The 12,373-nt window shown below is 49.3% G+C and overlaps 1 protein-coding gene across 11 annotated transcripts in view; it reads right to left on the bottom strand.

The window, feature by feature from the left end:
- Positions 1 to 12,373, bottom strand: part of Cacna1c (calcium voltage-gated channel subunit alpha1 C) — a 660,622-nt gene that overhangs the window by 373,763 nt on the left and 274,486 nt on the right. The window lies entirely within an intron of this gene.

The raw sequence follows: 12,373 nt of genomic DNA, 5'->3' as shown, positions 1-12,373 counted from the left end.
AGGGTGTCACCAGGAGAACACCTGCACATCTGCACATGACATCGAAAGATACCATGACATCAGGATGAAAGAGGCATTAAGAGACAAGAAATCCTGCTTGATCCTGCATGTCCATGGGCCTCCTCAGTCCAAGGAAAGTCCAATGTCATGCCTGCTGCCTTGTTCTCCACTGTCCTCAGCACTGGGTCCTGTAGGGCTGTGCCTTCCTGTGTAGAGCACGTCGTCAGTTTCAAGTGTCCCTCCCTCAGTTTCTTAGGCCCACTCATTTTCTTTCACCAGAGACTCAAGCCATGTGACAAGATGACCATCTATGCCAATAAGCCAGCTTAAGGGCTGTCATGGAGGTCACAGAACTCCTGGGCCCTAGGAACCGGAATCTCTGGACACCACCAAAGCCGATGTCACTCATACTAACTGGTAATAAGTGGCTCTGTCCTTGCCCTCAGAATACTGCTGTCTCGGAGAAGGAATGCTGTGGGGACCTCTCAGAGGCCCCGTCAATTTGCTCGGTATGTTTTCATGTACACAGGCAAGGCTTGAGGGCAGTAAGTAAAGGAAAAGGCCCAATGGCAAAGGGTAGGCGGGATAATTTAAGCTGGTTAGCGACAAGCCAAGCCAAGGCCAGACAGTTGTAAGTAACAGTAAGTCTCTGTGTGTGATTTATTTGGGAGCTGAGTGGAGCACCCCTCAAAGAGAGAAAAGAAAGACAAATGACAGGCGCACTCCATCTCGGGACACACTTTCTGGAAGGGTTTAAACTCAACCAATACACAATCTCTTGCCCACATACCTCAACCCACTTGCCTCTCTTTCCGTCCTTGGCCTGTTATCTATATCTGGGAGGGGTCTCCCAGTACTCTGGCTTCTGCATCTGAGCAATGAGAAGCTACATAGAACATGACACCCTCTAACTTGGTATTATGTTCTTAGCAAAAACCAAAGTTTCCACCTTACAGTCGCTCCTTCACGTTACCTAAAACCACGGTTGTTTTGTCCTTGCACCTTTGGACATGGGGTGACAACGCTGTCCGTGCCAGCTGGCATGCTGACACCTCGCTGCCTTTGATGTTTTCTTTACTCTCCGCTAAGATGCCCTTTGATTTTTTTTTTCAGCTGAGCCATCTGTATAGATGATGCTTCTTATCGTGACACCAATGGAACACTTGATGCTCAATGTGACATTTAGTTTGGAGTCTAAGCAGAAAGCACAGAGTAACTGACCCAGTCCTAAAAAGACAGCCCTGCTCTCGTATCTCAGGATGTCTGCACAATGTCTTCTGTCCTAGAAGGTTGCATGCACTTCCAAATCCAGAAACTAGGGACTCAGAGTTGCTGTCCCTCGGCCTCAGCGAGGGGCTTCACTGGCACTGTCACCAGCAGCCTACTTAACTCCCGAGGCTCACATGTGGATTGCAGCATGCAGCAGAGTTAGTCTAGCTGGTTTCTTGCAGCCAGTCTGTAAATCAAGCCCTGATCCCCTGCTCCCTCCCTGGTTTGGGATTAGCATTCCCTCCACCCTCTACAGAATGTGCTCTGCATATTGAAGTCATTTTGCTCATTGCTCGCCCTTTCCTGAGCAGAGGTGGAGGCATTTTGTAACCGTCAGTGTTTTGATAAAGCCTAAGTATTTAATCATATGCCTATCACCCTTGTTCGACACATGAGTTTTGGGCACCTGCCACCTGGACAGCCAAGGAAAGGCCAGGAACTGGAACACCTACACCACATACAAGAACCCGCAAATCTGCCTAACCAAAGTTTGGCCAGAATACTCAGCACGAATGTGCAGTGTAAGATTGAGTGGGACAGCAAGGACCATTCCGTTCTTTCCCTTGCCTCTTCCGGAACTAAATCATCTTTAGCAGATGGTGTTTCTATCCACGGTCTCCCTGGGAAACCTCCCCACTGCCTAGCAACCTCCAGCCCCAGGAAGTCCTCACTGCAGCCTTTACTAACTGCCCACGACTCTATTGGCCCACTAGCCAGGGCACTCACAGAAAGAGGCCTTGGAGCAACCCTCCCTCAGCTGTAGACTCCATGAGTGTTCCCTTCTTGTAACCCTTGCTCGTCCTCGAACACAAGGTGACCCACATAATCCCCAGCCTACCCAGGGGCATCTTCTTTTCAGCCATTTAAACCTTCCTTTCTGGAAAAGAAACCATTTTTGAAGCCTGGGATAGGATTGCACACAATTCTCTAAACCAAAGTGGCTGGGGCAGTCTGTGAGTGGATCAGAGTCAAGCCAGAAATCTGCCCTTTCTTCCAGGAGTGTGGACCCTGCTGGAACCCCAGGCTCCCCAGCCTCCCCTTGGCTCTGCCTCTCTTCAACCCTGCCGTGTCCTTGAAAACTAACTCTTCAGAGGAACCAAGTCAACCTCTCCCAGCTTCTCCCAGCTTCTCCCAGCTTCTCTCAGCTTCTCCCTTTCCAGAAATCACCTGATTGAAATACACAAGATCGAGTCAAAGTTCGGGGACAGGAAAACAAACCGGTTGGTCCTTAGAAAACACATAGGCTGTTCAGAATGGAGGCCCATATGGTAACTATTCCAGCAGAAATTGGAAGATCCTGAGAGTCTGCTTCTTCCACATTGACAGCAACATGGGAGGGGGCACAGAAACCCTGTATTTAAAAAGCCTCTCTTCACTTTCTGTGCAATCTATCTTGATGTCAGAGGTCTGGCAATGCTCTGAGACCAAAGGACCAGTCTGTCAGAGAAGCAAGGTTGGGGACAGAAGCCATACTAGGAGATTTCCCCCAAATCACAGAAGGGACACTGCCCCTAGACATGCCCACTGTAAAATCCCAAAGTAAGAGAAGTTCCATCCCTCCACCTCCTCCTACTTCTCCTCAGTGGGAGGCAGAGGGTGGAAGTGGGAACAGAGAAGCCGCCAAGCACTCTCTACAGATCCTGTCCTGGGACAAAAGAACTCCAGGACAATGGGTTTTCCCTTTTATGGTCCAATCCCTTCCCTGGACACAGTCCCAAGCCTAGACCAAGGTTGAGCATTCCTTCTGGTTCCTTTCCTCCCAAATCAAGCCTCAGTTTCTCGCCTGTACAATGGGTATGGTAATGTCTGTCTGTGGACTCAGTTCATGAGTTTACAGAGTCAACAAGTACCAGCCCTGCCTAGGCTCACCACTAGCCCTCCCAGGTCTCAGTTCCCTCCCACTTTACATGGGATGCGATCTACAGGCTGAGATGCTCATGTGTTTTGAGAACCAGCGTGGGGACGCAAGCAGAAAGTGGGGTCACGGACACACTGCAGCCGCACCAACCGACTGCAAGCGTCTTCGGTTCTGGGTCTGACGTGTGTGAAGTGTACGTGAACCCCAGGCCAGAGCTGGAATCGCACCCCTCAAGACACCTTACTGTGCCCATGCAAGTTTTCAGAAGCCCAGACCAGAAGCTCAAGCACTTTGGCAACCCATACCTAATGTGCCTGCTGTGGGCGGGAACGGAGGGGAGGACAGCGAGCTAAGCCCTCAGGTCACTTCCACCACAGTTCCTTGTGTACCCAGAGAGCCAGGAGACAGGCTGGGCTACAGAGCTCAGCAACAGGCAGTGCCCAGTGGAATTGGTGCTCTCGCAAAGCAATCAGGAAGATACTATACAAAATGCAGGGGGGAAAATCATACAAAGCCACATAGCACTGAAGACTCTCCTTCATTCCCTGGAGGCTTCAGGAAAAAGAACAGGCTCACGGACCCTAATAAGAACCCAAAGCTCACAGATACTCTTGTCGCTAGTCTTCTTAGGAACTGTCCCCGTGGTTTAATCCCACAGCACACAGACGAGCAAAGAGAGGCTAAGAACAGAGAAATATGGTGTTCAGGTGTCAGAGCCTGCAGCAAAGGAGAAACGCAGGTCCAGACCTTCCCAGCTCGAAGCCTTCCCCCAGCCTCCCCAAGCTCAGGTTTAATATATAAACTCCAAGTTTTCCTAGGAGCTTCAATTTGTCTTACTGTATCTTTACAGTGTTCATCGAAGCGGCAGGATCTTGTTTTTATCCTTCTGCCTCAAAGGAAACCAAGGCCCAAGGTTTCTCACCCAGCACAATAGAGCCAAACCTATTTTCATCACAAGACCACAATGGCTCCTGCTTCTCTCTGACCCCAATATGTCTTCCATAAATGGGGCAGAGACATAAAAACACATTCAGCTCTGGCAAGCACCGACCTCAAACCCCAAACTCCACCTGACAAGTGAGCCTGGAGTAGAAGCAAGATCGTGAAGAAGACGAGAGCAGGTGTCAAAGGTTGGAGTGTGCCCAATGCCCCGCCCCCCACCCCGGATCAATATGCCCAGTTTAATGACTCCGGACCACTGCCAGTTGCTAATGCTCCAACCCATGCTCTGTGCAAGATAATGATGCCATATGCTCCCACCACCAACAGCCCAACACCAAATCCAAAAAGCACGCCCAGGAGGCTCATTCCGAAGACAGGAAGGGGAAAGTGAGGCCACTTTGGGACAATGTGGCTCTGAAGGCAGGCCTATTGGGCTCTCATTCCTACCCATTTCTCATGCTCTTGGAGAGTGGGTCAGGGGAACTGCCGCTCTGACCACAAAGCCGAGGAGGAGGCATTTCATGCCTCACACTTCCAGATCCGGTGTGAGTGTTCTGATGCCATGACTGTATAGAGCAGGGGACAGAGAAGGGGCAGACACCAAGATAAACAGGGCAACCAGAAGGTCTCCGAGGAGCCCGTCATGACCAAGCCCACCCACTTTTCCCTTGATAGCAGACAAAACCAGGGTAGTGGTGGTGATGAGAGACCCATGGGTAGCACAGGAAGCGGGGAGGGGGCAGATCCTGCAAAGCTCAGTCCTCCCTCCTCACTTCTGGACTCGACCCACTGCCTGTCCCCAAGGCTTCACTCTGGCATGTCCAGATGAGACAAGGCTGCACCATCTGCAGAGGAGATTTGCAAGGAGATTCGCTGCCCAGCTACCACGGAATGAAAGAGGCTTGATTACCTGCAAAGAGAGGCTAGATGTGGGAGGAAATGACAACGGGGGACAGGACTCCCTGGTCCTTACCAACCGTCTACCTTCCCCACTATCTACTGGGGTGTAAGCAGTAGACTTGGGGCAATTTCCCTCCCTTGTTGTAGACTCTGCATCGTAAAGGGAAGCTCTGAGCACATATGGGTTCAGAGGGACCCAGATCTAGGCTTTTTAATTTTTTTATTTTTCCTCTTTTTAATTTTTTTCCTGAAATAGGAATGAGGCAAGTGCCCCAGTTTGCTGGCTACCAGCTCTGTAATCAAAAGCTGTTGGTTGGGAGCCAAGAGACGAGACCTTTACCAAGACAGCCGGACAGCAGCAGTCATAGGAGCCCCTCCTAGATCTGGGCAGGTCAGTATGACTTCCTGCTTCAAATGGATCAAGGCCTCCTATCACCATGCCAGCAGAGATACCAATCTCTGGACTCACTGTCTTGGAATCCCTGCTATTGCTGCCAGGTCATTGCGAGCATGAATGACCTCAGTGCCACAGGAAGGCACCCAATGGCCAACTTTTAAGAAGAAATCCAGAAGCTGAAGACAAAGTTTAGAAAGAGGCAGCTCAGTCTCCTGGCAGAAGAGAGGAGTTTGCAAAAACAATAGTCTTGTGTGGGGTTGGCCATGCCAGAGGAAGCAACTCAGAGCTGGGTGAAGTGGATGTGGATGAAGACAAAGACGGAACTGGTACAAAGCTAAGCACCCACACTGAGAACACAGGGACCATGCACCCAAAGACACTGCTTGAGGAAATACTGACTGCTGAATGAACCACGTTCCTACAGCAGGCAGTCCAGGCCTGCCATTCCTCCCAACCTTGTTCTAGAAGCAGGGAGTTCAAGTGGAGAGGGCCCAGGGTGAGCACAGAGGACATACGAGTACACAGCCATATGTAAGGCTGCGCGTGCCTGGGACAGTCACAAAGGTCCTCTGATTGACAACATCCTGAAGCTTCATGGTGACCAAGTTATATCATCTCACGGTACATTAATGAGACAAGGTCAGGCAGGATGCTCTCTGTGGTCCTTGTGGGTTGGGAGTTCATGACCAGCCTGGTCTACACAGTAAGTTCCAGACCACTCAGGGCTACATAGTAAAATCCTGTCTCAAAAACACAAAACCAGACACCTCACAGAGATCCTTCTGCCTCTGCCTCCAGAGTCCTGAGACTAAAGGCATGTGCTACTACACTGGCCTTCTAGACCGTTATGTGTCCACCAGCCTCACGAGCTCACTGTTCTTTAAGACATGATTCTATCATGCCCCTCATTCGCTACTGCCCCATGAGCTTCCATCTCACGACGAGGAGGAGCCACATGCATCCCCCCCATGACTGACGTGTGGAGCCTCAAGTGGTTCTTTTCCTCTATTGCCCACTGTCCTCATCCCATCGCAAAGCACACTCTAGTCACACCTGCTTCCTCCCTGTTCCCCACGCTCTCTTGGCACCTGCTGTTTCCTCCGCCCTTGCATGTCCTGTCCCCAGGTATGTACAGAGCTGACTTACCCACCTCCGGCCAGTCGCGCCACTGTCTTCCCAACTGGACGTTCTCTACGCCTTCTATTTGAAGCTCTCGCCACATGCTGAATCATCGCCAGCCTTCCTTTCATTCTTCCCCTCTGTAGCTAACACTACATATTTTCTTTTCTCTCTTTCTTTATTTTCTTCCAGGAAAGCACAACTTCCCAGAGGGCAAAATTTTTTTGTTACATTTGTTCACGGATGTAACTACTGACACACATAGAACAATGCTGTTATATGTCACTTGCCAAATGTTTGCCGAGTGACCAGTAGTCTCCTCTACCTATAGGAACCCAGAGAACAGTTAAAGAGATGGGAGGGGGCTGGAGAGCTGGCTCGGTAGTTAAGAACACTCGCTGTTCCTGCAGAAGACCTGGGTTTGGTTCCTAGTAACTGGAACATGGCTCACAAACATCCTTAACTCCAGTTTAAGTTTGATGTCCACAGGTACCAGGCGCACATGGTGCAATACATACATGCAAGCAAAACACCACACACATAAAATAAGTAGAAAATCTTTTAAAAATAAAACTATTTAAGTGGGGCTGCAGGTCAACTTCTGAACTCCTGTCTCCTTTCCTGATGTGCCTGCTTGTTACTCTTCTTTCTCACTAACGTTTGGACTCAGCGTTTGCCCCACACTCTAGAGACCTACCTCAAACCTGTGAAGCATCAGGCTGGCTTTTGGCTGCCACCTAGCTTCCTCAGGATCTGACTGACTCTGACCCTACCACGCACAGATGCGAGTCTGCTAGACTATAGCTACTAGTTCAAGGCCGGTTCCTCAGCTGGTTCCCTGTCCCCTGTCATCTGCCTCTGACCACAGATCAATGACCACAGAGAGAGACAGAGAGAGACAGAGAGAGAGAGACTGCCTGCCTGAACACACTGAAAGGCAAAGCTCTTGCTCTCGCTGGTCCAGGATCTTTCCCTCCCCCTTGAAGATGAGGGAGGAAACAGATTGGGACTCCAAACACACCAGGTGTTTAATAGCGGGCTAAGTGAAAAGGGCTTCCAAACGACATGCCAACACAGCAGCTTGCTGCAGCTTTCAGCCTATTTCCTACGTTATGGCTTTTGACTTCACAAAAGGCAGAGGGGAAGGTAGCGGGGAGTTCCAGCTGCCATATGGTGGGAAGACAAAGTCTTGGACTCTGTTGGGTTCTAGGCTCCTGCCTTGGCCTCTCCTGAGCCTCGAAGCTCTGTATGCTCCTAGACAAACCCCTGCCAATCCAAAGACAACTCCTCCCATTGCCCCCTTCCTGCCACTGCTCTAGTAAACTCAAGTAAACCCTACCACATTTCTGCCTCTCAAAGACACCAAGGAGAGAAAAAGGTGATGGTAAGGTGAGAGGAGTAAGCCTTTGCCTCCTAAGAGGGAAGGAGACAATGTGACATCTAATTAACATAATTTGCATATTAGTGCACAAGGACACAGCCTATGATAGTGTTGCAAACTAATACACATGTGTTCTAGGAGGCCGCTTGTTGTTCTCGGCTTCCCAGACCCTAAGTAACCACAAAGAAACTGTATTAATTAAATTACTGCTTGGTCTATTAGCTCTAGCTTTTTATTGGCTAGCTCTTACATCTTAATTTTAACCCATTTCTATTAATCTGTGTTATCGCCACAAGGCTGTGGCTTACCGGGTAAAATTTCCGCATGTCTCCAGCAGGGCTACATCGCTTCTGCTTGATTCTACCTCCTTTCTCCCAGCATTCAGTTTAGTTTCCCCTCACCTCTGCTCTACCCTATCACAGGCCCAAAACAGCTGCTTCTTTATTAACCAATGGTATTCGCAGCATACAGAGGGGATCCCACATCACACGTGCAAAGATCTTCAGGGCTCCTGCTCACCACAGGAGAAGATAAGGGACCATCATGAAGAAGCCACAAAGGTATTTGCTGCTGTATGATTTATATGGGGATCCCTGAAGATTGACCCCATAGATGTATAAGTAACTCCCCATAAGATTATGTCTGCTGGTTCATGGTGACATTTACAATAATTTCTCATTCACTGACTACCACAAGCAAAGCATTATACTAAACACAAGTCAGAAGGGCTTAACTCAGGGGTTCTTTAAACTTCTTCAGGGAATCTGAGCGCCTCAGAGACCTCTGCATTCCCTCTGTGAACGCTCCTGGCAATTCACAGATGGGATTTCCCTTTTACTACAATGTCCTCACAAATGTCATTTCATGGAGGCTTCCTGACATGACTCTGAGATACACTGAGTGGCAGTAATTACAAGGATCCAACTGTTTGCATCAAGCAGGACTCTAAAGAAACATACAAAAAAGGAAAAGGTAAAGTACGGCCCCTCTCACTAATTTTTTTTCCAAAAAAACAGCTGCTTTTCATTAAACATATTATTTATATTTATCTCTACCGAGTTCATTATTTTGAGTAAATTTCAGTTACTGGAACAATGAAATGCCTGTATGTATAAAACTCCACGGAGTCTACAGTCATTGTTGAATGCATAAAGGAATCTTGTGAGCAGAGGGGCTGAGAGTTGCTGCATTCGCTACACTGTTCTCAGGACAATGCTCTACGATTCCAGCTCAGCCCTTGTCTGGCGTATCTTCTCCTCACATCTACCTGGTGACCGGGAGCTTCTCGCCAACTCAACAAGCCTGTGTCACAACTGGGGCATGAAACCAGACAAGTGATAAAAACTCAGCTGGTTCACATCCTCTGTCTCTAAGCTATTAGAATAGGAAAGACAGGGTCTGGAGATGCAGCTTCGATCCTAGGGTGACTGATCCCCATGAGTGACACTCCGGGTTTGTGCCCCATTCCTGCATAAATCAGGATGGTGGTGTGTGCCTGGAATCCTAACACTCAGCAGGTAGATGTGCCAGGATCAAAAGATGAAGGCCACCTACATGACAAGCTTGAGGTCAGCTTGGTATACAGCAAAGAAGGAAGGGAAACAGAGCTTCTCCAGCAATCAGAATTGGCCAGCAGTGCTGTGTAGTTCCTTCTTGCAGTACCAGATAAGCTCTGAATGGCTGCCCATCCTCTGCGTTGATGGAGAGAGAGGAGAGCAGTTGGCAATCATACAAGGAAGAACCACAGAGGCTGCTGAAGATGCCCAGGCTTAACTGTGATGCAGGCTGGGACAAGAGCTCTGAGGTATGCATGACCCACCTCCCTCCCCTGTTCCACCCATGATCCACATGCAAGCGTCACGGAACAGCAGGTGTGATGTGACATAAGTGAGGTGGCCGGGCCTACTCTGTTTAATATCACAGCCCTCGTGTTTCTGGCTCATCCTAGATACTGACCTCCCTTGCAGAAGATGTGTGATGTGGGTAACCCTCTGGTCCTCTGAAGGCCACACTGTCACACAGCAGCCAGGAACTGTCTTTCCAGACTTCCTCAGGCCCATCTGCTCAGAGGTTTAAGCAAGGATGTCGACCTTTTGATTGACACTTCCCTCTCGCTCTGCCAGAGACCATCTGTACGGGTACTAACCTGACAGCCTGGGCCAGCCATCCTCCTGCGGGTGTGAACGGGCAACAGCAATGATAAGCAGGCTGAGACCCAGGAGTGAGAATCCTTCCTTCTCATTGACTCCCCCACTCACACCCGCCACCCCCTCCCCATGACCAGACCTAGGGAAGCTCTTCCTTCTCTGGGAGAAGATTCGTTCTCCCAGAAGGCTTTGTTCCCACAGCAGCATGAGGCCTGGCCTTGCTCCCTCCCATGCTTTCCAGGCCTTCAGTGCCTGAGTAAGATCAGTATGCATCCAGGTCCTTCCCGCACATTCTGCAGACGGCAGAGAGAAAGGAAAGCAGACTTATCCAAGGTTACACAGCATGTCAGCCAGGAAGGACATTCAAGCTCCCTGCATCCAAGCCGTTGCCTTCACATAACTTTGAACGCACTGCATTCAAAGGCTTCTTTGCATTGCTGGGGCACAGGACCACTGTAACTTAAGATTGTATTCTCTCTGCCTTACATCACAGGCCTCTTGCTCTTTGGAAAAGAGATGCCAGGCTAAGCTGGGCATCCCTTCATCTAAAAGTCCTTCAGAGAAACCTTTCATCAATTGGCATCCAGTGTGAAGAAACAAAAACAATGGACACTTTCCTCTTAACAGCTCTCAAAGTGGGAGGGGCCAGTTAGCATGCCTAGTGCACTCGGTTCAGTACAGCTTGCATGGGAAAGAGGTGAAGGAGCCAACACACATAGCTTCAAGCTGGCATTATTATCATCATCATTATTATTAATAAGTTTTACATTCTGACCACAGTTTCCTCTCCCTCCTCTCCTCCCAGTCTCCCCACACCTCCCTCTGTTTGCTCACCAACCAATTAACTCCTTGTTTCTGTTCAGGAAATGGCAGGCCTCCCACGAGCACCAACAAAACATGGCATATCAAGTTGCAATAAGACTAATCACCTCCCCTTGCTGGGTGAAGAGACCCAGTATGAGGAGTAGTAGCCAGGAAAAGAGTCAGAGACAGTCCCTCCTCCCATTGTTAGGAGTCCCACAAGAAGACCATGCTATACAACTGTCACACATATGCAGAGGGTCTCGGTCAGTCCCACGTCGGTTCAGTCTCTGTGGGTCCCTATGAGCCCAGGTTAGTTGATTCTGTGGGGTTTTTTTGAACCTCAATCTCTATTTCGGCACTAAAAGGCAATTCTGAAATAAAATGTTGGGCCCGGAGTGTAGCAGAGATGGCTCAGTGGTAAGAGCATTTGCTGCTCTTCCAGAAGAACCAAGCTAGTTTCCCAATTACTGTGTCCAGCTCATAAATGCCTGCAACTCTAGCTCCAGGGATATCGGAAGTCTCTGGCTTCCACAGGTACTTGAATGCTGGTACCCACACACACACACACACACACACACACACACACACACATACAATCTTTAAAAATGCAGGGTTAGTGAAGTCCACACAGAGCTCTAGATGAACAGAGAGCAGAGCAGGTTATGTGAGGAGGAAAAACAAAGGCTCGTACATATCCATGAGCCTCGGCCTGAGTCCTCAGGAGCCCTCTGAGCAGAGCGCTGGGTCTCAGCAGGTCTCTTCTGTTCTGTCCTCTCCTGCCCACCAGCCTGGGGCACATGGAGTGAAGGCACGGATGCAGGTCCCCAGGCGTGAGGAACATGAGACCTGATTAGTTCCAGGAAAGGCAAGTGCCTGGCACTTGGAGCTGCAGGGGAGAAACTACATTCACAGAGCACAGCTCAATGACTTTCTGGCCCTGCTCATTTTCGTCCTAAATGTGGTCCAGCCAAACCAGCGAGGTTCTGGGGAGGGTCAACAAACCCAGGAATGCCGGAGGATCATCCATCCTGCGTCTTACGGCACAGATAGCCATGCTAGAATCCCTTTAACGGTCCCTTCACTTTCACCTGAGCCCTCAGCCTCACTTCTCATTTTCAGAAGGTTCTCGATGGTTCTATAGATCAAGCATATGAGATAGAACTGATTCTAAAAGAAACGGCCATGACTGCGGTTAAACAGAGATAGTTTAGACTTCAGAACAAACATCTGGCAACACGCACTACTTACAGACCCCCAGACATGAGGGGAGGGGTGGGCACCAGCAAGTTTTTAGGACCTACTGTGGCATTCAGAGAATGCCATGCCCTCCTGCCAGGCAGGTAGCAGTAGTTCTGGAGAGAAAGCTCTAGAAGTGATGGGTTGTGCTACGTTTTGTGAAATAATGTCATGGCCTGACTGGAGTGTCCAGTGCTCTGGGCACTGGCCAGTAAATAATACTTTCTGTCCTTTCCACGTTCAGGATTGATTAATAAATAATGCATAGAAAGCATACAGATTAACCAGAATAAAGCTTTATTACAAACAAATTCTAAAAT

This window comes from Microtus pennsylvanicus, chromosome 8, assembly GCF_037038515.1.
Source record: "Microtus pennsylvanicus isolate mMicPen1 chromosome 8, mMicPen1.hap1, whole genome shotgun sequence".
In the NCBI taxonomy this organism is placed as follows: domain Eukaryota; kingdom Metazoa; phylum Chordata; class Mammalia; order Rodentia; family Cricetidae; genus Microtus; species Microtus pennsylvanicus.
Note: the sequence above shows the minus strand (reverse complement) of the source record. Positions and strands in the feature narration are given on the sequence as shown.